Source organism: Phoca vitulina, unplaced genomic scaffold (assembly GCF_004348235.1).
Source record: "Phoca vitulina isolate PV1807 unplaced genomic scaffold, GSC_HSeal_1.0 scaffold49, whole genome shotgun sequence".
Taxonomy (NCBI): domain Eukaryota; kingdom Metazoa; phylum Chordata; class Mammalia; order Carnivora; family Phocidae; genus Phoca; species Phoca vitulina.
The window spans coordinates 3,770,041-3,794,476 of NW_022589752.1; the positions used below are offsets into that span (position 1 = coordinate 3,770,041).

General features: G+C 38.5%; 1 protein-coding gene across 6 annotated transcripts in view; it reads right to left on the reverse strand.

The window, feature by feature from the left end:
- Window positions 1-24,436, reverse strand: part of LMNTD1 (lamin tail domain containing 1) — a 480,256-nt gene that overhangs the window by 219,100 nt on the left and 236,720 nt on the right. Inside the window, exon 1 of one of the 6 annotated variants that reach the window (XM_032432721.1) lies at window positions 1,367-1,377. The exons of the other annotated variants lie outside the window; for them this stretch is intronic. The gene's annotated coding sequence lies outside the window, so the exon portion shown is untranslated. Of the gene's footprint in view, window positions 1-1,366; window positions 1,378-24,436 lie in introns of those variants that run through there. 6 annotated transcript variants of the gene reach the window in all.

Consider the following 24,436-nt stretch of genomic DNA (forward strand, 5'->3'; position numbering starts at 1 on the left):
GGGGCGCCTGGTTGGCTCAGTCAGTTAAGCATCTGCCTTCAGCTCAGGTCATGATCACAGGGTCCTTGGATAGAGCCCTACATCAGACTTCCTGCTCAATGGGGAGAGTTGGCTTCTCCCTCTGCCCCTCCCCCTCCTCCTTTTCTCTCTCTCAAATAAATAAACAAAATCTTTAAAAAACAATGTTCCAGAAAAAGTGGAATGGGGTGGTATCAGGAATGCAGGTGAGGAAGAGAACTTGGAAAGGGCATAGGGACGCTTCTCCCATTAAGAGAAGAAAAGAGAATGACTTAAGATTCAGAGACATTTTGAAGTGGTGGTGGGAGAATTTGAGGAAAATCACATCATTTGGCCTCTATATATTTTTTTAATTTTTTAAAAAGATTTTATTTATTTGAGACAGAGACAGAGAGGGAGAGCACAAGCGGGGGGAGGAGCAGAGGGAGAGGGAGAAACAGACTCCTGGCTGAGCAGAGAGCCAGACGTGGGCCTCAATCCCAGGACCTTGGGATCACGACCTGAGCCGAAGGCAGATGCTTAACTGACTGAGTCACTCAGGTGCCCTTGACCTCTATATTTTTAAAGTAAATTAAGAGGCAAGGTAGTTTGCTGAAACCAAGGAGGAAAGATAGGACTACAAGTATGGAAAGAGTGAAAATGTTTTTAAAAGTCAATATGAGGAATAGAAAAGGATTTACTTTGAAATTGGTAAAAATAGTTGCAAAGAGCCTAGAGACCCAGCTGAAGTTGGATAATATGTATGTGTAGTGTAGCTAGTTACTGAGTTATCTCCTATGTCAACAGTTACTTGTCTGTATAGCCACAGCAGTTAGAATTCCCCAGGCAGGTGTCAGAGAGTCAGTGGGTGAGGAAATCTACGTTAGTCCTCACTCCCACCCCCATGAAACCTGCTCTCTTCTTGTGTTCTCTGTCTCAGGCAATGATGTCACGAGGACTTCTGTTGCTAATTGTAGGAACCTTGGAATCATCCTAGATCCCTCTTTTCTCTTTAATGAACCCTATCTAAACAATCCCCAAGTTCTGCCCACTTCTTCTCCTAACCCTTCTCCTACCTTTACTGTTACCATGCTTGCCCAGACCACTGTATGGCCCTGACTATTGTCTTGGCCTCTTAACTGCTCCCTCATATCTGTTCCTGCTTCACTCAATTCCATTCTTTGCACTTTGTCTTTTATTAAAACAAAACAAAACAAACAAAAAAACCCCACAAAAACACATCAAGTGTTGCTTCACTCTTTTAAGACCCTTAAAAATGCTTCTGACTGCTTTTAGGATAAGGACCAAAATTCTCAACACAGCCTACCAGGTCCTTATGATCCAGACCCTGTGACATCTCCAGACTCACCTGGCATAGTCCTTCCCCTTCCTCTCCATTCCCTGGCCATACAGGGCCTTCTCTCTGCTCCTTAAAAACATGGAGATGAAAAGTGACCAACAGAGGCAGAGATGGAGGGTGTTATATAATCAGAGAAAAGCAAAATAATAAAATATAAAATAGACTGAGCATTGACCCAAAGGGGTTGAATAATTTAAACCAGAAAGAAAAAAGGTGACATTTCCATCTTGTTTAGCTTTCCCAGTGCTTAGAAGCTTGTGAGGAAGTTCAGATCTATTTAAGGGAATAAAAACTCAGACCCTTCACAGAGCACCAGATCCTCTAGGACGATGGTCTCTGGGTACCTTCCCTGGATGCCCCACAGCATCTCACCCTCAGCAGCTCCCTCCTCCCTCTCTACTCCCATCCATCTCTGCAAGCCACACCTGTGCCAGAGCCAAGTTGTCCTGGCACCTCTCACACCTGGTCCTACTGACATGGCACCTCAGGCCTTCTTAGCCAGGCCCCCAGCTTATTCTGTCCCCAGTCTAGTTCCCTTATCCAGTCTGTCTCCCATCCACCCTCGGCTCAGATACAAGATGATCTTTCTAAATCATCAACACCATCACATTACTCTCAGGTTGAAAAGGAAAAAAAAAAAAAAAAAGGAAGTAGTGGAATGTAGGAGAAAATGCTGAGATTGTTTACTAAACTTGATACAAAGAGCAGGGACGAAAAGAAAGGATGGCCTCTGTTTGAAAGATTATGATTCAAGAGTAGAATTATCAGAGGAAGGCCAAATTTCAGTCAGTTGTATCCTTAGTTTTTCAATACTTGGATTAGAAAATATGGTAAGTCAAATATTTCTCTATATAGCTGTGAAATGGCTGGGCACTGAAGACAATACATGTTAGCACAAAAGGGCAGACCCTCTTTCTTAAGTGAGGCACAAATTTCTGTGAAGCTTAAATTAACTTCCATATAAAAATTCCACAAAAATGTTCAGACCTTTGGTTTCATGATAGTAAGATAACATTTCAGATGGTCATTGAAAAAAAAATCCCTTGGAAATTGGTTGAAACTCAGCAATGACTCCAAGTGAGATCACCAGATAATATGTACAATTGATGTTCTCTCATTTCCTGACTTGGCAGGTGACTCAGCCCTTGTTCAGCAGGGCCACGGGGCACAAGTTATTACTTGTGGCCTCAAAACCACATTACATAAAATTAGGTGATCATAGTCCTGTTTCCTAGTGGGTAGAGGGCACAAAAGAACGATATCTCAAACAGCATGTTTATTTAGCAAAAAGCCTTATTTCCAGGGATCATGGGAAGGGAGCCTCTTTCAACCTCTTTATGTAAATACCAAAGCATTTTTCAAAATGTTATGAGAGCACCCACTTGAACTGCTGTTATTTGACAAGTGAACAGTGGTTTTCAACTAGCTTCTCAAATTATAGCCCCGAAAGTGGTAAAGAATTGTTTAGAGCCTCAAGCTTCATATGTCATTTGTCTACATAGATGATTAATATCCCAACCTGAGCTTAAACTAGGTTAAGACATTCTGGATGTGTACAAAGTGATATCTTCAAGCATCTTTTGGAGAACTTAACAATCTTGAACAAGAAACACACTTGCAGTTAGAAGACAGAAATAATTCTGAGTGCAGTTTGGGAGCTGTCTTCTACTCAGCCTCACGAATCACAATTGGATGAAAGAGAGAGAGAGAGAGAGTTGGGGACTTGCTTTGGCTCCTAAGCTAGCACGACCCAGAGGGTTCAGGTCTCACCTCATTCCAGACCCCATTCAGCTTTAGTGCTACAAGAAAACTTTAATGGCATCACCCAGTGGGAGATGGAGGATCAGGAGCCACATTGGCAGGAGGGGATTTGTCAGGACCTTTGCTGTGGACTGTGAGCAATACTTGTTGGGGAGGGTCACTTTCTAGGGAGAGTAAAGTCTAAGACAATTCACAAATTTCAGGCTTGGCCAACTGATAGTGGTAATGGCATTTCCTGAAATAGAGAATAAAAGAGAAACATGATGAGCGGATCGGTTTTAGACATGTTGAGTTTGAGATGCTTATGAAATTTCCCAGGAAAGGTGTCAATAAGGCAGTTGAGAGCTTTAGAGAGTGTTTGGGGGTAGAGCTATAAATTTAGTGTTATAAGTTTAGAGATGTCAGTTGAAGTAAGGAGGAGAAGGTCCAGAGAAAGTATGTGAAGAGGTAAAAAAGACTGCAAACCTGCAGGGTGTGAAGCCCTGCGTACTATCCATATTGAAAGGAGTAGCAAAAAGTGACCTTACTGGGAAATGCTTGAATAATAGGTAAGCTTAGGGCGTGCAAGGAGATTTGGAGGAAGCTGCTACCCAAAGAAATTACACTTAGAACTTAATCTACGGAGTTGTTTTCAGAAAATTGTATTACTTTTTTGTTTCCAGATCTTCCCTTTCAGAGGAACTAACTGAAGAGTATTAAATCTGAAACTGGATTTTCAAATAAAGGAAGTAATTGTAAGGACTTTGTTTTAAGGATATAAATCAGCAAGTAGTTAAGCCAGGGAATAATAAACAGTCATTAGCTGAAACATGGCAATGTAAATCCTAGAAACTTCTATTTCTTTTTAAAAATTGATTGTCCAGTAAGACACTAATAGCATAAAGAGTCACATTAATTGGTGCTTATAAAGTGATTAATCTCTTTGTTTCCCCTCCAGTCATTTGAAACATTCTATAAGATGCCCTTGTAAAAAAAAAAGTATTTTAAAAGGAACTTTACAAGGGCTTTCATTTTCAAGGTTTTAGAGCATGGTGGCATGATTTTTGGCATCATAATTCAACAACAGCTAACTTTAAATCAGACATTTTTATGTAGGTTCAGAAGATAATGCAGGACGTGAACTCTATCACTGAAATTTCACAAGGCAACTCCTTCATTTTTTAACTGGAAAATAAACAGATTGCTATCTTCTTTGTAAAAGAGGCCCTACATGATAAAAAATGAGGATGACAACTTTGCCAAGTCCCTCCATTTCCTCCTCCTTTAGGAATAAACCAACCACTTAATATTTGCCCTTACATAAGATGACATGGAACTCTATGCCCCAGTCCCACATTCTCCATGTCCTGTCCCATGAGGAGTCCCACCCCACCCACAGCAAGCATCTGTTCTCCAGAAGAGCTCAGGTGGGATGCTAAAGAGGATGCATGCAAACACAGTATTGATGGGTCTTTCCTGTATTCTGAATTCTCACGATACTGAATGGGTATAAGATGACTGTGACTTCAAAGTTGGTTTCTCTACGTATCGATTCCCAGAACTCCCAAGCCCTCAGGAACTGAATGAACAGTTGCTGAAACTAGCATTTTAGTAGGCCTCATTTCCTCTTTGTCTTTTTCTGGCTGGTTCTGATGATCTTCCCATCTACACGTTCAGTCTTGCCCGTCTTGGACAGGAAGTATTTACAAGACTGGGGCCCTTGATCTCTTCACAGTCAGGAAAAATTTAATATGAAATGTCCTAGAGGGAGTTCGTTGGTTTGTACTATGCTAGTAAACACCTTACTGCCTGCCATACATTAGGGTGTGAAGCCCTGCGTACTGGTCCACATTTTGCCTCTCACTTCTGTGAGGTTCCCAATGGGCCTCTGTACTTGCCTTGCCTTTGAGAACTGGCCCTCCTTTGTTCTTGCTGGTTCTATTGCTTGAAGCTTTGCCCCAATTCTAATTCAGAGGCCATATCCCTGCTATTCTTATACAAGCCAACTGGATGTAGCCTGTCAATCTCTATGAACTCACATCATGGACTTCTATGGCTGACCACTTACTAGAGCCTGTTACAACTCTAAAACTTGGTGCTTTCTGCCTCCCAGGTGGATCCGTCCTGTCAGTCCTGGAATTGGCACAGGTCTCCTTGGGGCAGGCCTACATTACTAAGGGGGCCAATATCAGATTAATTACACTGCCCTCTGCTCAGTTTGCTAAGAAAAAAAACTTGATGTATCCCTGACAGATCCCAAATTATACCATTAGCATCTAATACACAAGAAGGCTTCAATCTACATCAAAACCATGTCATTATCTGTGTAATGAACTCCCTTGATAAAGTGAATAAATTTTTAAAATGTGTTCAGATCACATGGACGTGGTGCCTGAGTATTAGTAACAACCTTTGCAAATAATAATTTTTTAGTAAATGTAGTGTGGCCCACTAGTCAGGTTTATCCATGACTTTCCCAATTTTAGACTGAAAATCCTACAAACTGAGATGTTTGTTCACCCTAGGAAAAGTAATCAATCTCTCTTGTTGGCCTTGATCTGTAGATTGAGGAAGGACCCAACAATAAGTATATATAAAATTATAATGTGATGATTCTCTTTTTAATTGCAGCCTCTTCATGCCCATTCAACATACTATAACTACACAGTACTTCCAGCTAAATAGGTCCTTTCCACTTAGACCACTCTTTCTTCTAAGGGACCTTTTCCATTTCCTATGTGACACATTCTGTTCTAAAGATCATCATTAACACTGCCATCTAGATTTCAGCAGATCATCTTGAACCAGAAGTGACCCTGGATCTATGGGAAATCTTTTATCCAAGTCTAGCAGTTGTCCCTGTTTTCCCATTGTTTTGACTGATGCATTGCAGAGTCCCATTTTCTCTATCCTACAGCATATGTATTAAGTGTTTAAACCAGGAAAGGAGCAGAAACTCAAATGCTAGCGTAAGCCAAATAAAGTTTTTTTTTTCCTATTCTGCAGGACTTCTCAAAGTCTTAATTTGCTACATACTATACACTGTCAATCTCCAAAGGAATCAAGGGTGTTCACTGTTTCCCAAACATACTTGATAATGGGTATCTTCAGAGGAATAACATTATTAATACCTTGTGGACATCATGTCTGGCTATATACAGTTTGGGAAGTGCTAGAATAAGAAGAAAAGCACAGACTTTGGTGCCAGAGAGCTCTGGGTTCAAATCTTAGCTCCAATGCTTTTTAGTTGGGTGACTTATTTACTTAACTTATCTGTAAATCTTTTATTTAATTACATTTCCATGTTGTTATTTAAAAAAAAAAAAAGGAAAGCATGTAAGAAAGGAGGGAGTTTTAAAAGCAATTTTTGTTTCCTCTTTTGTACACTGGGTATCTACCTGGTGGGACTGTTGTAAGGATTTATAAGCTTACATATGAAAAGCACCTACCATTCTACCTTAAAAGCTTGTGTGGGTGTGAATGAATATCTCATTCCAATGACTATAGCTTCATGAGAGATTAATGAATCAAAACTAAAACTAAGAGCAGAAAGCCAATGTGCTATGATTTCAGCAAAAAGTGCATGTACAACATCATTGTCTATCACTTCAGAATTCCTTTCCTTTGAGACTTAACATTTTTATCATGTTAAATTGTTATCAAATGACCCCTTAGCAGACACTGTTCAAAAGATAATGACATTGAGAAAAAGTAAATGGGTAGAGAGAGAAGAGAACCAATGTGTGCTTTGTTCTTCCTTGAGATCCACAAGGCATATTAGCATAGTAAAGTCTCCTTTTGGGTGACAGTGGGGCAAAAGGTCATAAAGAAGTTGGAAAGAAGAGGCCAGAGGCATTAAAGATACAGTTCAGATCCTTCATACTCAACAAATAAGAGGTGAGAGGGTTAGAGCCCCAATTGTTAAATTCCCGAGCCAACTGTTCTTTTTCAGGAAAAACTTTCAAATCTATACTCAGTCTTATTTCACAGACCAGATGTGTTCCAGAAAAGCTGACCTTCATTCAAGCTTTTTATGAGAACAGAGATACATTTCCTGGGAGAGAAGGAGTAGGATTACACATAGCCTATCATTATGTTATAGTGAAAAGAACCCCAAATTTTGTCTGCTATGCAACACAAAGAACGGGATCTCTTCCCCTTATGAGGCTTCAGTTTATTCTTGAAAATAGGGATGATGATGATGATGATGTCCTTCCCCAAGGTGATTATCAGGAACTAATTAAACAAGTGGAAAAACTCTATTAAACTGCTACCACTCTGAGGATAGGAACTATGTTTATCTTGCTCATTATGGTATTTCTAGGATGGTCTCAGGGTTTGGCCTATGGGTGGTGGCCAGTGTATCCATGTTAAAAGGGTAAATTAATACTTTATAAACTCAAAATCCCTGAACAAATTCTTGTTTCATTTTTGTTCATTTCTTTATATATCTTAGGAGTGTTTTATAACAGTGTTCTAGGACTTTTAGATTTTATTGCATCTACTGTTAACTCCATTTAATGTAAGAAAGAGCATTTTCAGATCAAAAAAAGTAGGAATAATGTCATCTCTTTATATTAGGCAGTTCTGCCCAAGAAAGAACCATTAGTATAGTTAAGCTGTCTAAAAATAATATTATTAGCATTTATTGAGTGCCTACTGTTTTATGTGCTTATATGTAATAACTAATTGAATCCTCATAATTCCCCATTGGAGAGCTACTTTTATTACAACCATTACATAGATGAGAAAACTGAGGTACAGGAAGGTTAAGTAACTTCCCAAAGATTACAAAACCAGAATTCAAACCAGGTCAAGTGGCTCCACAGCCCTCACCTGTAACCATCATGCTTTGTTACCTTAGTTCTTGATATTGTCTTTATTTTCCACTAGAGAAAACTTCATCGTAAACTAGCACTGGTCTGAAGTCTAGAGAACCAATGATTTATTTTACTTGAGGATTCTTTTTGCTCTAACTATCCTTTCCTCTGAAACTCCAGATCCCAGGAATTTCATCTACAACTTGGGATAAAAATGATAACCGGTTCTGATCAGAAGATAATAATGTAGAAAAAGAAAATATAAACAGAGGCAGGCTTCCATTAGTAACAAGAGAAGAAAATCAGAAAGAAATATTAAGTGGGAATAAAATCTGTGCTATTAGAGGGGGCAAATTATCAGGAGCAATGAGCAGAATTAAAAGGAGTTAAGTCAGTAGACTCATGTACCAGTCACTGAGTTGTGATGGAAAACCTGAAAAATGTCCACTTGCCTGGTGGACAACCTGGCAAATGTTACCTTCTTTAATCCAGGAGAATGAAAAGAGCCAAGAGCATGAGTTACACCAAATGGAGTGGAGGGTATAAATGAAACTGAACTGTGCATACATGGGGCCTCTCCTCAATTTCATGAACTAGTCAATGCACAGGTGAGCCATCATGTGGTCTATGCCGCACGCCCCCCCCCCGCCCCACCTTCAGTGAGCTTAGTCAGAAGCAATGAGGGTTTCAGGAACAAACATTTTTCCTTTGCTGGCTGGGTCCATGCCAGGCTCTGCCAATGAGAGAGTAAGGGGCTGACAGGAAGGCTGAAGGAAGACAGGAGTACTTGCTCTGACTGCTTCTTCCAGACATCTTGGCTGCTTCCTATTCCTTTGGGTGTCTTCCCAGCATTGTTTTTTTTTGTTCTGTTTTTGTTTTTGTTTTTCATCTGCAGCAGGTATTCCAGGGGCAATTGATTGTAGTTTTCAGATTTGTTTCCCCCCACCTTCCCAGGATCAGCTTTAACAACCCCTTTCAGAATTACCAGCCAGTTAGTGCCCCCTCTTCAGAGGTCTGGCTCAACTGGGCAGGACCCCTCCTCTGAGCTTTTAAGTTCTGATACTTCCAACCTCTTGTTTTGTTTCCACAATGTAGGAGTGGGAGCTGTTTCCTGTAGTTACCTCTGGGTTCCCTTTTGCCTTGTCAGTTCTCTAATACCCATTTGGTCAATCTCTTTGTTAAAATATCTGGTGTGATAGGACAGTATCCATACCCATCTGCTTTTTGACGTTTATTCTTCATATCCTTCATCTGTCACTTTGTATTTGAATATTTGCATTGCTGTAGAGGGTTTTTGTTTGTTTTTTTGTTTTATGTATGTGTTCTGACTTACCATTTATTTTTTTTCCAGTTTCATTTTTTAAATTTATTTTTATTTTTTAAATTAATATATAATATATTATTTGTTTCAGGGGTACAGGTCTGTGATTCATCAGTCTTACAAAATTCACAGCGCTCACCATAGCACATACTCTCCCCAGTGTCCATCACCCAGCCACCCCATCCCTCCCACCCCGCTCCACTCCAGCAACCCTCAGTTTATTTCCTGAGATTAAAAGTCTCTTATGGTTTATCTCCCTCTCTGGTTTCATCTTGTTTCATTTTTTCCTCCCTTCCACTATGATCCTCTGTCTTGTTTCTCAAATTCCTCATATCAGTGAGATCATATGATACTTGTCTTTCTCTGATTGACTTATTTCGCTTAGCATAATACCCTCTAGTTCCATCCACATCGTTGCAAATGGCAAGCTTTCTGGTTTTTTGATGGCTACATAATATTCCATTGTATATATATACTACATCTTCTTTATCCATTCATCTGTTGATGGACATCTTGGCTCTTTCCATAGTTTGGCTGTTGTGGACATTGCTGCTATAAACATTGGGGTGCATGTGCCCCTTCGGATCACTACATTTGTATCTTTGGGGTAAATACCCAGTAGTGCAATTGCTGGGTCGTATGGTAGCTCTATTTTCAACTTTTTGAGGAACCTCCATACTGTTTTCCAGAGTGGCTGCACCAGCTTGCATTCCCACCAACAGTAAAGGAGGGTTCCCCTTTCTCTGCATCCTCGCCAACATCTGTCATTTCCTGACTTGTTAATTTTAGTCATTCTGACTGGTGTGAGGTGGTATCTCATTGAGGTTTTGATTTGTACTTCCCTGATGCCGAGTGATGTTGAGCACTTTTTCATGTGTCTGTGGGCCATTTGGATGTTTCGGGTCTCTTCTGATTTGTTTAGTGTATATTTTTCTGAGGTCATTGTTACCCTTTTAGCATTTTTTTAGCATTTTGTTCTCTCATTCATCTATCCTCCTCTGGACAAAATGACAAGACGGAAAAACTCACCTCAAAAAAAAAGAACAAGAGGCAGTACTGACTGCCAGGGACTAATCAATACAGACATTAGTAAGATGTTGGAACTAAAGTTCAGAATGACGATTATAAAGATACTAGCTGGGCTTGAAAAAAACATAGAAGATACTAAAGAATCCCTTTCTAGAGAAATAAAAGAACTAAAATCTAACCAAGTCGAAATCAAAAAGGCTATTAATGAGGTGCAATAAAAAATGGAGGCTCTGACTTACCATCTAGATAAAAACTTCTGGAAGCACAGAAAAAAACTTACAATGTTCGGATTCAGAAAGATATAGATTTAAGATCTGGTTTTTCCATTTCACAAAATAAGTGATTTTGAGCAAATTATTTAACATCTCCACATGTCGCTTTCTCATCTATAAAATGGTGACAATAATGCCTGCTTCATATTGATGTTGAGAAGATATAATAAAATATATATAAAGTGCCTTAATAAAGGCACTCAGTATGTAAAGATGCTCAACAAATGGCCTTTTAGTTTATAGGTGTCTGTGCATGATTGCCTAAGACACTGGCTTGTACACAGTAGACACTCAATATATACTTTGTGGTAATTATGATGATTTAGGCTTTCTGTGTTTATGTCTGTGTACCATGCCATTGGACATAGGCTTGTGCATAGAAGTTCTCAATGAATATTTGTGGGTGATGACAAATATAAAATTAGACTATTTGATTAATAGCCCATATCACATTATAATCCATTTGTTGTGTATATTTACTAAAAAATGGACTGCTGCTCTGCCTGCAAAGAATTCCAGAACATGCTATCTGGCTGAAGGTCGGTCTTACCTCTACGGAACACCACACATGGACCATGTACTGGTACAATGTGTTTGACACAAACGGTCTGTCATCTGTTCAAGTGCCCCTTCTGTTAGGAATGAAATGAAACTCTTTCTAGATGATGTTCCTTGAGGAAAACAAGTCTGTGACTTTCATTACTGACTGATTCTTACTATGAAAATGGCAGACATGCACAACCAATAGTTCACAGGAACTCAGAACAGCGCTGAGGACAGTGTAAGTGTTTTGGTAATGGAACAGCAAAATGTGATTTCCTGTAGCTCCTCTGATTGCCCTTGAAGAGTCTGAAAGCAGAGCTGCATGTTTAATCATGGGGAAGGAATAATAAAGATCACAGTGCCTGGGGAGGGAGCACCATGCAAGTCCAGCAGGCTCTGCTGAACACTGCGTAGTGTAAAAATGTTTTGTGGTCCCTGCAGTTTGCTTGCCTTAGATAAGGTCCATCCCAGACTAAAAGTAAAAGCAATTAGAATCTCTGAGGGCTTGAGGGAGCTTTCTTACCTGTTTCATTTAGTCTTTAGACTATATTTATATTGAGCAACACCAAAAACAAATATCTAGAATATTTACACTTATATTTATATGCACTAAGATTGTTAAGAAATTAGAAACCAGGGCCTCCTAGTTGTTACTGAATGAAAGGTATTCTGTCAAAATGGGCTAGTTCAGGGAAGTGACATTCATTTGTGATATCTAAAAATAAGTCATGACTCAGGAGTTTAATTTTGCTGGTATTAAAATGCTGCCCTCCTCATTGGTCTGGTCAATCTAAGGTGTGTGTCTTAAATACAGTAGTGCTTAAGCTTTAGTGCCTGTAATAATCACCTGGAAGACTTGGCGAAACACAAATTGATGGGCCCCACTCTCAGGGTAGAGCCTGAATGGAATTCCCAAATGTATTAGTCAGAGTTCTCCAGAGACTGGAGAACTGCAGAACAGTCAGAACCACAGGATTTATTGATTGAGTGAGTGATTTAAAGAAATTGGCTCATGCGTTATGGAGGACAAGAAGTTCCAAGAGCTGCAGTCAGTGAGCTGGAAACCCTAGGGAGCTAATAGTGTAAGTTTCAGTCTGAATCTGAAGGCCTAAGAACTAGGAAAGCTGATGGTGTAAGTTCTAGTCTGAAGGCCAGCAGGCTTAAGACCCAAAAAGAAGCAATTTTTTAGTGCAAGTCCAAAGGCAAGAAGCTCATGAAGACAGGCAGGAATTCCCCCTTATTCAGCCTTTTTGTTCTATTCAGGTCTTCCATTGATTAGATGAGGCTCACCCACATTAGGGAAGGCAATCTACTTTACTCAATCTATCAATTCAAATGTTAATCTCATCCAGAAATGCCCTCACAGAACAGCCAGAATAATGTATGACAAAAGGTCTAGGTACCCCAGGGCCCAGCAAAGTTAACCCATGAAGTTAACCATCACACCAAGTGATGCTGCTGCTGCTAGTCCAGGATCTACACTCTAAGAACCACTGCTAGAGAAGAAATTGGGTCAGGAGTAGAAACTCACTACTTGCTTTATTCTTATTACAGAGCCTGGTACCTAGGTAGGTACTTTAATGAAAAGTGTACTGGGTGAGTAATTAAAGTAATAGAAGAACAGAGGGGATGGAGGAAGGATCTCTATATAAAGAGACCTGAGTGGACATTAAATGGTCAGGGTTCTAGTCTGACTATGATGTGGGAAACAAAGGCAGAAGAAAAATTATTAAATTTCCTTACTACCTACAGCCCATTGACAAGTCCTTGAAATAGGCAGAGTGACATTTGTCTAGGGACACAGCTGCCTCGATGTTAATACTTTGCTAAGGGCCAAAGCCAATCTTAGCCTGCCCCCATCCCCACCAGGATCCTGTACGTCTACTTTAACATATAAAAATTCCTTTGGGAACTTCCTTTATCTCTAAACCCCCCAAGATATGTGTTGGCAATCATCCCCCAAGCATATGACCCACTGATATACATCTGAAGGGTCTCATGACTAAGGTTTTGTTAGATGGTAATAAATGACCTTTTCCCAACAAGCCCCCTCAAAGTCCTGGAAACCTTGCTTCCAAGATTCCTTAGAGACTTATGCTATCCCTAACCCCCTCCCAACTTGAAAGTATATAATGGGCCACTCCTCATGACCCCATTGCAGTTCTTTCTGCCCACGGGTCCTGTCCCCGTGCTTTAATAAAACCACCTTTTTGCACCAAAGATGTCTCAAGAATTCTTTCTTGGCCGTCGGCTTTGAACCCTAATGTTCTTTCCTACATCAACTAGACCTCGCTTTCCTCAGCTCTAGGGTTTGACCTAGATTCTCTCAGGTGTTTCGTGGCTCCATATTTCTAAGTTCATTCTAATTTAAAGAGAAAGTAATGTCTATCAATTATTTAAAACAAGTAATTTATTTTAACCAAGAAAGTGAGCTTTCGTTGCAAGCCTGTTACGTGCCAGGTACTGTGCTAAAAACTTTGTAGCATTATCTCATTTGATCTTCACAATAACTCCATTATTCCCATTTTACAGATGAAGAAACTGAGTTGATGTATTGAGGAAATGGTTGAGCTGGGATTTTATCTAGGTTCTCTTTAGTTCCAAAACCTTCCTTCTAACTATACTGACTGCACCACAAACATTTATAGAACATCAAATATGGGCAAATCACCACACTAGGGAAACCTGAAAGCATTTATCATCTAGTGAGAGCCAATATTTTATTTTTTAAAAAGCCAAATATCTAAAGAAATTTCAAATAGAAGATTGGTCAAAATGTTACTGGAATGTAACATTAAGGACTAAGGCAGTAGGTATAATGGTTTTAAGAGTGTAAATTTTGAGAACAGACTATATGGGTTTGAATCCCATTTTCATTAATTACAACCTGTATTAATTTGGCTATGTTACATAATCTCCTGCTGCAGCTTCCCCATCCATAAATATTTACCTCATAAGGGTGTTTACAACCTACAGGTTGGATTACATCCTCACAGGATTAAGTGAATTACCATATGTAAAGCATTTACATAGTGCTATTCACAGGACAATCAGTATGAGTTACTATATCATATACTAAATACTATATCATATACTAGTTACTATATCATATACTAAATCCATATACTATATCAGCATATGAGTTACTATTATTATTACATCCCCAGCATCTAGCCCAACACCTGACATGTGAAAGAAATTCTGTATATAACTTGAAGAATACCAAGAACCCATGCTCTCTAGAGGTTATAGCAGTTATCCATATAGCAGGTATATTTCCCTACATAATTGACCTTCTGGAAGCTCACTCAGCCTTTGGATAGCTTCTTCCTTTTCTCAAGGCAACAAATTCAATAACGTGTTATTACTATCTCTCAAAGTGCCTGCTTATTGCTGGTTCAGTGATATTATATTAGTATCGTTTTGATGTGCCACAGAACTAAATACAGAGTAAGAAAATTAGAAAAAAAAAAAACCCTGAAATTTGCCTGAAATGTCTGTTTTCAGTTCTTATAGCTGAAGATGATTGAAACTTTAAGAGTTAAAAAAAATTTAACTTGGAAGAACTTTTGAATTTGCCTTTTAATTAATACCCTATGTATAAACTGCGGTAATGACCTTGTTTTGCTTACCAGATCAACCGAATAAAAATCACTTGAAAACGCAAAACTGCGCTCGTACTTTCTTTAAAAAGTGGCACATTGCCAAGAAATTCATAGCAGAGCATAGTGAGAGCTGTGGTTTGTTCTCTGACATTTAAAAGTATACCTGAGCTCTTTAGCACATGGATACTGAATATTCAACAACGGTCTGAGATTTCCAGTGCTGCTGCCTGCTTCAGCACTTTAATTCCTGGGATATGCCAGGGCTGCTCATTAGCATTTAAATGGACAGCCAAGTCCTGCAGAAACCTAAGATATATGTCACACTGTAACTGGCTTCAACTCCTTCAGGGGCTGTGGAGTTTCTTTGCCTCTTCTGATGTTCCAACTTCTCTTTCAACTTTTGCCTTTGTGGATTTGGGATGATCAGTTATCTGCAAGATTTATAACCAACAGCTTTGATGTCAGACAGATGTATGGTGTCAACATTCTGCAATTCAAGAAAATTCTCTTTTTCCTTTAGGATGTACTGTTGTGTTTTTCTGTCTGCTGACTGCTCACTTTAATATAATAAAGCAAACTTCAGTTCCCTGGGTTTCTCTTAGGAAAATTTTAAATCAGCTCTCATTCCAAGTTGGAACTTAATTTGGTATAATGTCCCTAGCTTCACTAAACCACCAGGCTACATCAGAATGGCCTCACTCTCCATATACCTAAAATCCACAGCTGCTTCTGTCTCAGCAGCAAAACCACAAAGTACTAATTACTAGAGTACTTTTATTTGGATGTGATTACTTGCCTACTGAAACTCAGACTAAATACACAACTTAAATCATATGTTTCTCAAAGAGCCATCATTGAATCTATCTTTTGACCTTAAGAGTGATAAAGGTAAGTCTTATCAATATTCCTGGATAACCTTATTATATTGCCTTGTCGGTATAACAATGGATACAGGACATAAAGCTGGTGGGTTGATGTCACACAAGTGTGCAGTCATACTGCTTTCCAGTGTGCTTCCCTTGGGGCTGCTGCATGAAACACCTCACTAATGATCATTTTCATGGCATCACCTAGAGCTGTGCTGTCCCACAGAGTAGCCACTTGTTACATGTGGCTACTTAAGTTAATTAAAAATTCAGTTCCTCAGTTGTACTGTTCACACTTCAGGTAGTCAATAGCCACATGAGGCTATTGAATTGGATAGTGTTAGAATATTTCTATCATTGCAGAAAATTCTATTGGACAGCACTGATGTAGAGTCTTAGGATTTAAGGGGCCTTATAAAGGGCAACTAACCATCCTACTTTTCCCAGGACTGAGGGATTCCTGGTATCTAGGACCTTCGGTGTTAAAATTATGACATTCCCTAGAAAACCAGGACCCGAAGAGGTCATTTGGTCCAACCATATACCTAATGCAGATATTCCTCCTGCAACATTTCTTAACTTTGGACATTTTTGAACCTGCTAGCTAAGTGATGTTATATATTAACTGGGGTGGCTGAAGTGGGCAGTATTTGAACTATAGTAGAAGATTAAGCTAAAACTAAATGGGTACTGATTTTCATCAAGAGGTAGAAAGTGCACAGGAGCAAGTAGACTATTAAAGTAAACACAATGACATGGTCCCACCCACTGAAAGGGAACACATTTCATAAGTAGCCTATAAGATAGGTAATGAGTCTAGCATCAAAGGCACATGGCTCTTAGAAATGTCTGGTGAATCAGGGTCCTGTGTCATATTAACAGGCAGGGTTCTTTTGAATTACTTTTTCCCAAAATAAATAAATATATATATATTGCACTCATTGAATTCAAGAGCTGAAGCCTTGGGGATTTTCCAGTCCAACTCCAATTATGCAGAAGAGGGATCTGGTGCCCAAAGGGCCTAAATGTCTTTTCCAAGATTCCACAGTAATGGAGAAAGTCCATATTGCTTTTTCTAAGGGCAAAGGCACAGATTAGTCTATATTCCTGTAAAGAAAATTAATGACATTTTAATTGAGTGTTAAATTTTTATTACTTCTCCATGATTTTTGTTTAATGTTGTTAGAAGTATTTTACTTTATATTATTTTATATTTGAAGTAGCTTCCTATTGAGAAAATTATTAATAAACATTGAATAGAAAGATGGTTTAATGTTGTCAGATGGCAGAGGGAAGGCAGAACTATTTTTATTTTGCTTTGGCTTCTACAACCAGAAGAATGATCACATAATGAAAAGAGTATAACAACATTGTAAGGGGGAACTGAAGCCCAATTTAGGCAAAGAAGTGGAAAGAGAACATCTAGGACTCCTTAAATATGGTGAAAGTCCAGGCTCTAGACAAAAACAGACCTATAGATTCAAAGCTGGTTCCACAACTGTGTGATTTTTGGGTAAGTTATCTTGCCTCTCCATTCCTCAGCAAAGTCAATCTATAAAAATATGGATTATAACAGAAACTATCCCGTAAGGCTAGATAATATGTATAAAGTGCTTAGAACAATGTCTCAATAAATGCTATTAATTACTCTAATTATTATTATTAAATTATAAAACTGATTTCAAGTGTCCACATCCAGATGAATTATATACCGGGGTAATGAGTAACTTGCAGAAATATTTGTTGAATGATGAATACACAAATTACAAGTCCGGCATCTGTAGCTTATGACTATTGCCTTAATCAACAACATAAAATACCTGCATTCAGACACCTGCCAAAGCAACGTTTCACAAAAGTTAGTCATTTGATAAACATCTGTATTAATTTCCTATTTCTGCTGTTATAAATTATCATTGGCTTAAAGCAAGAGGAATTTACTCTTACACAGTTCTGGAGGTCAGAAGTCTAAAACAAGTTTTTAAATGGGTTTAAAATCAGGTTGTTGGCAGGAGTGGTTCCTTTGGAGCTTCAGAGGAGAATTTGTTCCTTGTATTTTTCAGCTTCTAGAGGCCACTTGTGTTCCTCAGCCTGTGGCCCTTTCCTTACATCGCTGCCTTGTCACATCTCCCATTCCTGTCTCTGACCCTCCTGTCTTCCTCTTAAGAACACTTGTAATTACATCATTGGGCCCTCCCAGATAATCCAGGATAATCTCATCTCAATAGCCTTAGTTTAGTCACATTTGCAAAATCCCTTTCACCATATCAGGCTTCTTATTTTCTCTTCTGAATTCTTTGAGTTTTTTCCCAGTATTATTTTAGAATACTTGAAGACATGGTTTTTGAGTCCTATAACTTGAGCCAAGCAGAAATTCCTTGACCAAGTTACAGCTTAATGTTAAGTCCTCTACTGTCAGGGAAGGTCAATACAAAATCATCTCCTTGAACTGCATTTCTGATCCTTTTGTAAATCCACCATTGGAGATATGATCCACTATGGTAGGAAGCATTTGTACAGGGAAGCAAGTAATAAATTCATTTTGAGTTTAGTTCCAGGAAGAAAGATGGTATTAAATTTATTGGCTTTCTTTTGTTATAAAAAGAAAATAAGAATAATAATAATAAAAAAAGAAGAGCCTAATTTGTTTCTGTTTTTGCCTAAGCTGCTAAACATAGATTCAAGGTGTAGATAAAATCAGCTCAACTCTGGAATGTTGGCAGCAAGATTCCTTTGCTTCCCACTTATGAAGTATATTGTCTTGAGGCCTAGTTGTTTTACTTTATATTGTGTCCAGTCTTGTTTGACGTCATAATATACAAGTCCTATTGTGACGGAAATTGTAATTAGGTGGATTTGGATGTTTTATATAAAATAAATTCCCGAATCCCGAACTATATTTGATATTTTAAGAAAGTAATTGTGGTGGGGCATGAGAATGTAACCACAGAGAACCTGATCAGGGCCCAGTTGCATCCATCCCCTTGTTTGCACTAAGGCCATGCTTCCCATGGGCTGTTCCCAGATAGGACTGAGCATGGAAGGGCTACTAAAACAGGTCCATTCCTGGGAGAATCAGAACCTCGTTGACAGCCAGTTTTGGCTTGAGGGCTCTCTGAGAGTCTTGCTGAAACTTCCTTAGGTTGCATGGTAATCTAAGATCCTTCCATCTGACTTTCCTTCCCTTTTCTTGTTTACTGTCCTTGCACTGTGGTCAGAAAAATCTGCTTTCTCTGACTCCCATCTCTTTTTTCTCTCACAGGCATTTCCTTAATTAAATCTATATGTATATGTATTTAATCCTATTGTGGCATCTACATCTGGAAAGACCTAGATTAAGGAGTATAACTTCTGATCCTTAAAATAATCAGAACACCTTAAAGGTTTTTTTTTTTTAATTATTATTTGAAGGCAGATATGTAACTACTTTATACAGTGGTTGTACCAAGTTGTTTGGTTGTATATTTGTATATCTAAAAAGAGAGGGCATAATACAAAGATGTAATACAAAGCTTTGCTCTGGTATATTTAAACTTGGGGCTGTATCTGCTTCTTGGGAGTATTTTGATGCAGCTTCCATGTGGAACAGCTTAGGATCTGTATCAGTGTAGTGTAGTTGGACTGTTAGGCCATCAAAAGACTGCTGATAGAATGATGAATGATGAAAAAGGCTTCAGTAGCTATTATGGGGTTTTGTGATGAGATACAGTAGAGAGAAAGAGTTATCATAGTGCTCAGGTGTGAAGTAATTGAGACTGGACCTTGCTGACAACTTATTTAAGATGGAACATGGGAAAACTGAAACCACAACTATACCAAAGGCAAAAAAACCCCAAAACCAAAAAACAACAACAACAAAAACCCTGGTAAAGAAATGATATGCTTGAATAGTTGGCCTGAAATTTCCTTTTGAAAAGATGGGGTGCGTAAACATAATACCCAACTTGAAGAAGATATAATACAAATAATTTTTAGTTTTCTTGAATGCTTCAATAGCAGCCACTTCCTTGTTTTAGCCCATTTTGAGTGACAGGACTTTTAATCTCCATGCCTCAAGCGCTGGTCGTATTCCAGGTTGTGACAAAGGGGCAATCTCTCATGCTATAACTTTAACTCCATGCAGCTCTTTCAAATTCCAGGGTTATTTCTGCAGGACTTGCAGTCCTGATTTTTAACATATATGTACACATAAGCAGACTGCAAAGTATATTTTCATAATATATGGCAATTCTTAGGACTAAAGGATTCATCATACATGTATGGTATCTACAATGGTCATCTTTTAAGCATCTTAGATGGGACCATATGTCATAGCATAATCCCTTTAAATTTGATTTTATGTAGTATAGACAATCGGAGACAACTGATTCTTTTACTATCATTTTGTTTAGGAGTTGTTTAACTAATAAGAGTTGAGTTACTGGTGCTCTGAGCAAGATTAGTAGTACATAGTGCTCAAGGGAGTCTCATTTTCTTTTCTTTATTTAGTTTTAAAGATTTTATTTTTAGAGAGAGAGAACAAGCGGGGGGAGGGCCAAAGGGAGAGGGAGAAAGAGAATCTCCAGCAGACTCCCCACTGAGCAGAGCCCAACCAGGGCTCCATCTCACGACCCTGAGATCACAACCTGAGCTGAAATCAAGAGTCAGACATCTTAACGGACTTCGTCACCCAGGCGCCCCAGGTGTCTCATTTTCAATAAAACACACAAATCAGATATTGCTGGTAGATATAAATTATGTTTGAAAATTTTATGTTAAAAATAGATGCTGTTATAAAATATACTAGTAAGTTAAGGCATAGTTTAATTTTCTCCAAAGCATTTCTGTTGTCTAAGTAATTGAAAGAAATATCATTTTAAAAGGGGTGGAATGTTGAAAAATAGGAAAAGCCATAGAGATGTGGAATTATTTCTCTGGTAGTTTTAACTTTCCTTCTTTATTTTTTGTTTTTCTTCTTTCTTTTTTAAAAAGTTGATACTATGATAATAACTATCTCTAAAACATATGCATATTGGAAAGGAGAGCTCAGAAATTGTGGAAATAATTATAAAACCTACTAGAATGTTGTATGATTATCTTAAACTATTCTGTGTATATATATTTTTTAGTAATGAAAAATACATATTGCTTGAAAGAGGAAATCATTCTTCATTTCTCCTCTACTTTTACTCTACTACTCCTAATACTTCACTTCTGACACCAGATGTGTGGGTTTTCCACACCCAACTATTCTCCAGCTTTCTGGATACCAACTAGGTATCCTATAATTTAACTTATTGCTGAATTTGCATCATACCCCACAAGTTAAGGGCTTAGTACCACAAAAATGCCCTCTCCCCTCAATTTCAGATGTCAATCACAAGCCAGGTTGTCTCCTGTGCTTGTGACTAATTGGCTCTAAATCAGAGATACCATGACCCTTTTCCCAAGTTTGATCATTTGCTACAGTGGCTCATAAAATTCAGGAAAACAATTTACTTATGAAATTAACAGTTTATTATAAAGGGGATACAACTCAAGAATAGTCAGGTGGAAGAGATGCATAGCATGAGGTTTGAAGGAAGTGGCATGAGGTTTGAAGGAAGCAGCATGGAGTTTCCACGCCTTCTCTGGGCATGTCACCCTCCCAGCACCTCCATATGTTCACCAACCAAGAAGCTTTCTTAATCCTTTTGATTAAGATTTTTACAGAGGCTTCATTATGTAGGCATGATTAATTAAATAATTAGCCACTGGTGATTAACTCAACCTCTAGCCCTTCTACATCCCCTGAGGTCAGAGGGTGGAGCCAAAAGTTCTAAACCTCTAATCACATGGTTAGTTCCCTTAGCAGCCAGCCCCCATCCTGTGATTATCTAGGGGTTTTCCAAAAATCACCTCTGTAGCATAACCTCAGATGTGGCTGAAATGTGTTTGTTATGAATATCAAGACACCTTTATGACTCTTATCACTTAGGAGATTCCAAGGATTTTAGTGGCTCCCTGCCAGGATTGGGACTTGTTATGAATAACAAGACACTTCTTTAGCGTTTGTAGCTCTTATCATTTAGGAAATTAAAATGGGGCTCTGGCCAAAAATTGGGGACAAAGACCAGATATACTTATATTGCTTATTATATCACAATATCACACTATTACTAAAATATTTAACCAGGGCTCTGATCTATAACTCAGTTAGAAATGAGATTTCAAGAGAAATCCATTTTGCATTGTGGTATGTTCTATGGTAGTAAAAGAAAGAGCAAGTGTTTCCTAAATGTAAGCCCCCTTTCAATAGTAGCACTTGACAGGAGCCTCAAGTTTCACATTTCCACTTTAGTGGACTGGGTGGAAATCTTTACAAAGTTGGTGTTAAAGAGAGTACCATCTGGAAAGAGGCAGAGTAATGAACAAGGAGGATGGGCTGTAAAGAAATTTTAGATTCAGGTACATTTTAAACCAAATTAAAGTTGTTTTTAAGTAGATAGCAGGTAGATAAGCATTAGTAAAATATCACCAGTGTCTCTGCCCAGGGAAAAAGTAACAAGAAGGCAATTAGAGGCTGGAGTCAACCAATTACTGAAATGGTTCCTGGAAAGGAAAAGGAGTCCTACAGTCCAAACATTCGACAGCAATGGAAATTAGCAGCCAACACAATTAAATTGTGATTTTTTTTCATCTTTGGACTCATTAAGGGTGATTATATAGGCACCTCCCAAAGATGATTTAACTGTTGACAATGCCCAGAACATTATTACTCTACTCTTACTGATAATTCTATTTTGGCAATTGTGGTATGACTGCTGTTATTTCAACAGCTGGAATAAAATGTCTTCCTATACAGCATAAAGTCATATGTTTGTGTGTTTTTCTTCATGTCTGAGTATCATTTACCAGATACCTATAATGACTTAGATTATATGTCCTCTAGGAGTCCATTGAGCTCTAAAATTCTTTGAGTCTATGAGGTACAAAAGACATAGTGCTTTCTTATAGAAGACAAATAAATGGGGACTTTGAGTCCTGGCCAAAATGGAGTAACAAGGAACTGATTTATCCTTCACTTTAAACAAATATAAAATATATGGGGAAAAAACAGTTTTCAGACATTGGACGACAGACACCACAGGAATATAATTCCCCAGGGAAAGGGACACAAACAAGATGAGCTCTAGGACTGCACTGTATTACTGCCCAGAGAGAGTTTCCAGACATAGAACAAAAAGAGACCAAATGCAGTATGGTAGTCTCACTGTGTTGAAAGCATAGAGATTGGAGTTTAAGGTGACCAAGATGACTAGATTTTATGGAGCAGAGCACCAGAGAGAAGAGAACCACATATATTGAGAGAGATTTCCAGAAATTTCCAGAGGGCTCTCTTTGAGTCTTTCAGCTCTATATAATCAGTGCATGTATCTGAAGAAACTACCCAAGACTGGGGAGGGAAAGAGCTACCAGGAAAAGAACAGGCAAAATAATGTGTAGGAATAGTTCTGCTGGGAATAGTTTGTGTTCCCACTAGCCAAAGTAAAAAGATCTTGCAATACACAGGGCCTTAGGAAGAATCCCCAAAAGGCCTTAGTAGAATGACTAAAATAACCCTATACAAAAGCTGCTCTGCATCCACTCTAGCTAAGCTTGAAAGAGAAAGTCTCTAACTACTTATTCTAAGTAAGTTAATGGCATGCAGAAGAAAATCAAATGCTATTTAAAGGACAACAACAAAACCCAGTACCAATAATGCAAAGTTAGCAATGTTTAGCATCCAATTACAAAGACCAGGTATGATAAAGAATCATACAACTCAGCACCCAAAAAACAAACAATCCACTTAAAAAACTGGGCAGAAGATCTAAACAGACATTTTTTCCAAAGAAGATATACAGATGCCGAACAGGTACATGAAAAGATGCTCAACATCACTAATCATCAGTGAAATGCAAATCAAAACCACAATGAGATATCACCTCACACATATTAGGATAGCTATCATCAAAAAGATAAGAGGGCGCCTGGGTGGCTCAGTTGGTTGGGCGACTGCCTTCGGCTCAGGTCATGATCCTGGAGTCCCTGGATCGAGTCCCGCATCGGGCTCCCTGCTCAGCGGGGAGCCTGCTTCTCCCTCTGACCCTCCCCCCTCTCATGTGCTCTCTCTCTCTCATTCTCTCTGTCTCAAATAAAAAAAAAAAAAAAAAAAAGATAAGAAATAACTAATGTTGGTAAGGATATGCAGAAAAGGGAGCCCTTGTACACCGCTGGTGGGAATGTAAACTGGTGCAACCATTATGGAAAACAGTAGGGAGGTTCCTCAAAATATTAAAAATAGAAATACCATATGATCCAGCAATTCCAATTTTTGATATTTATTTGAAGAAATATGCAATAAAATAAAAATGAAATAAAATGCAACCTCAAAAAGATATATGCATCCCCATGTTCACTGCAGCATTATCTACGATAACCAAGATATGGAAACAACCTAAGTGTCCATTGGTGGATGAATGAAAAAAGAAAATGTAGTATAAATGGAATACTATTCATCCATAAAAAGAAGGAAATCTTGTCATTTATGACAGCATGGATGGATCTTAAGGTTATTACGCTAAATGAAATAAGTCAGAGAGAGAAAGACAAATACCATATGATCTCACAAGCATGTGAAATTTTGGAAAAAAAAAAAAACAAGTTCATGGACATGGAGAATAGAGTGGTGGCTACTGAAGACAGGGGGTGGGTGGGAGAAATGAGTTAAGGGGGTCAAAAGGTAAGAACTTCCAAATACAAAATAAATAAGTCATGGAGATGTAATGTACAGCATAGTATCTATAGTTAATAATATTGTATTGCATATTTGAAAGTTGCTCAGACAGTAGACTTCAAAAATTATCATCATAAGAAAAAAAA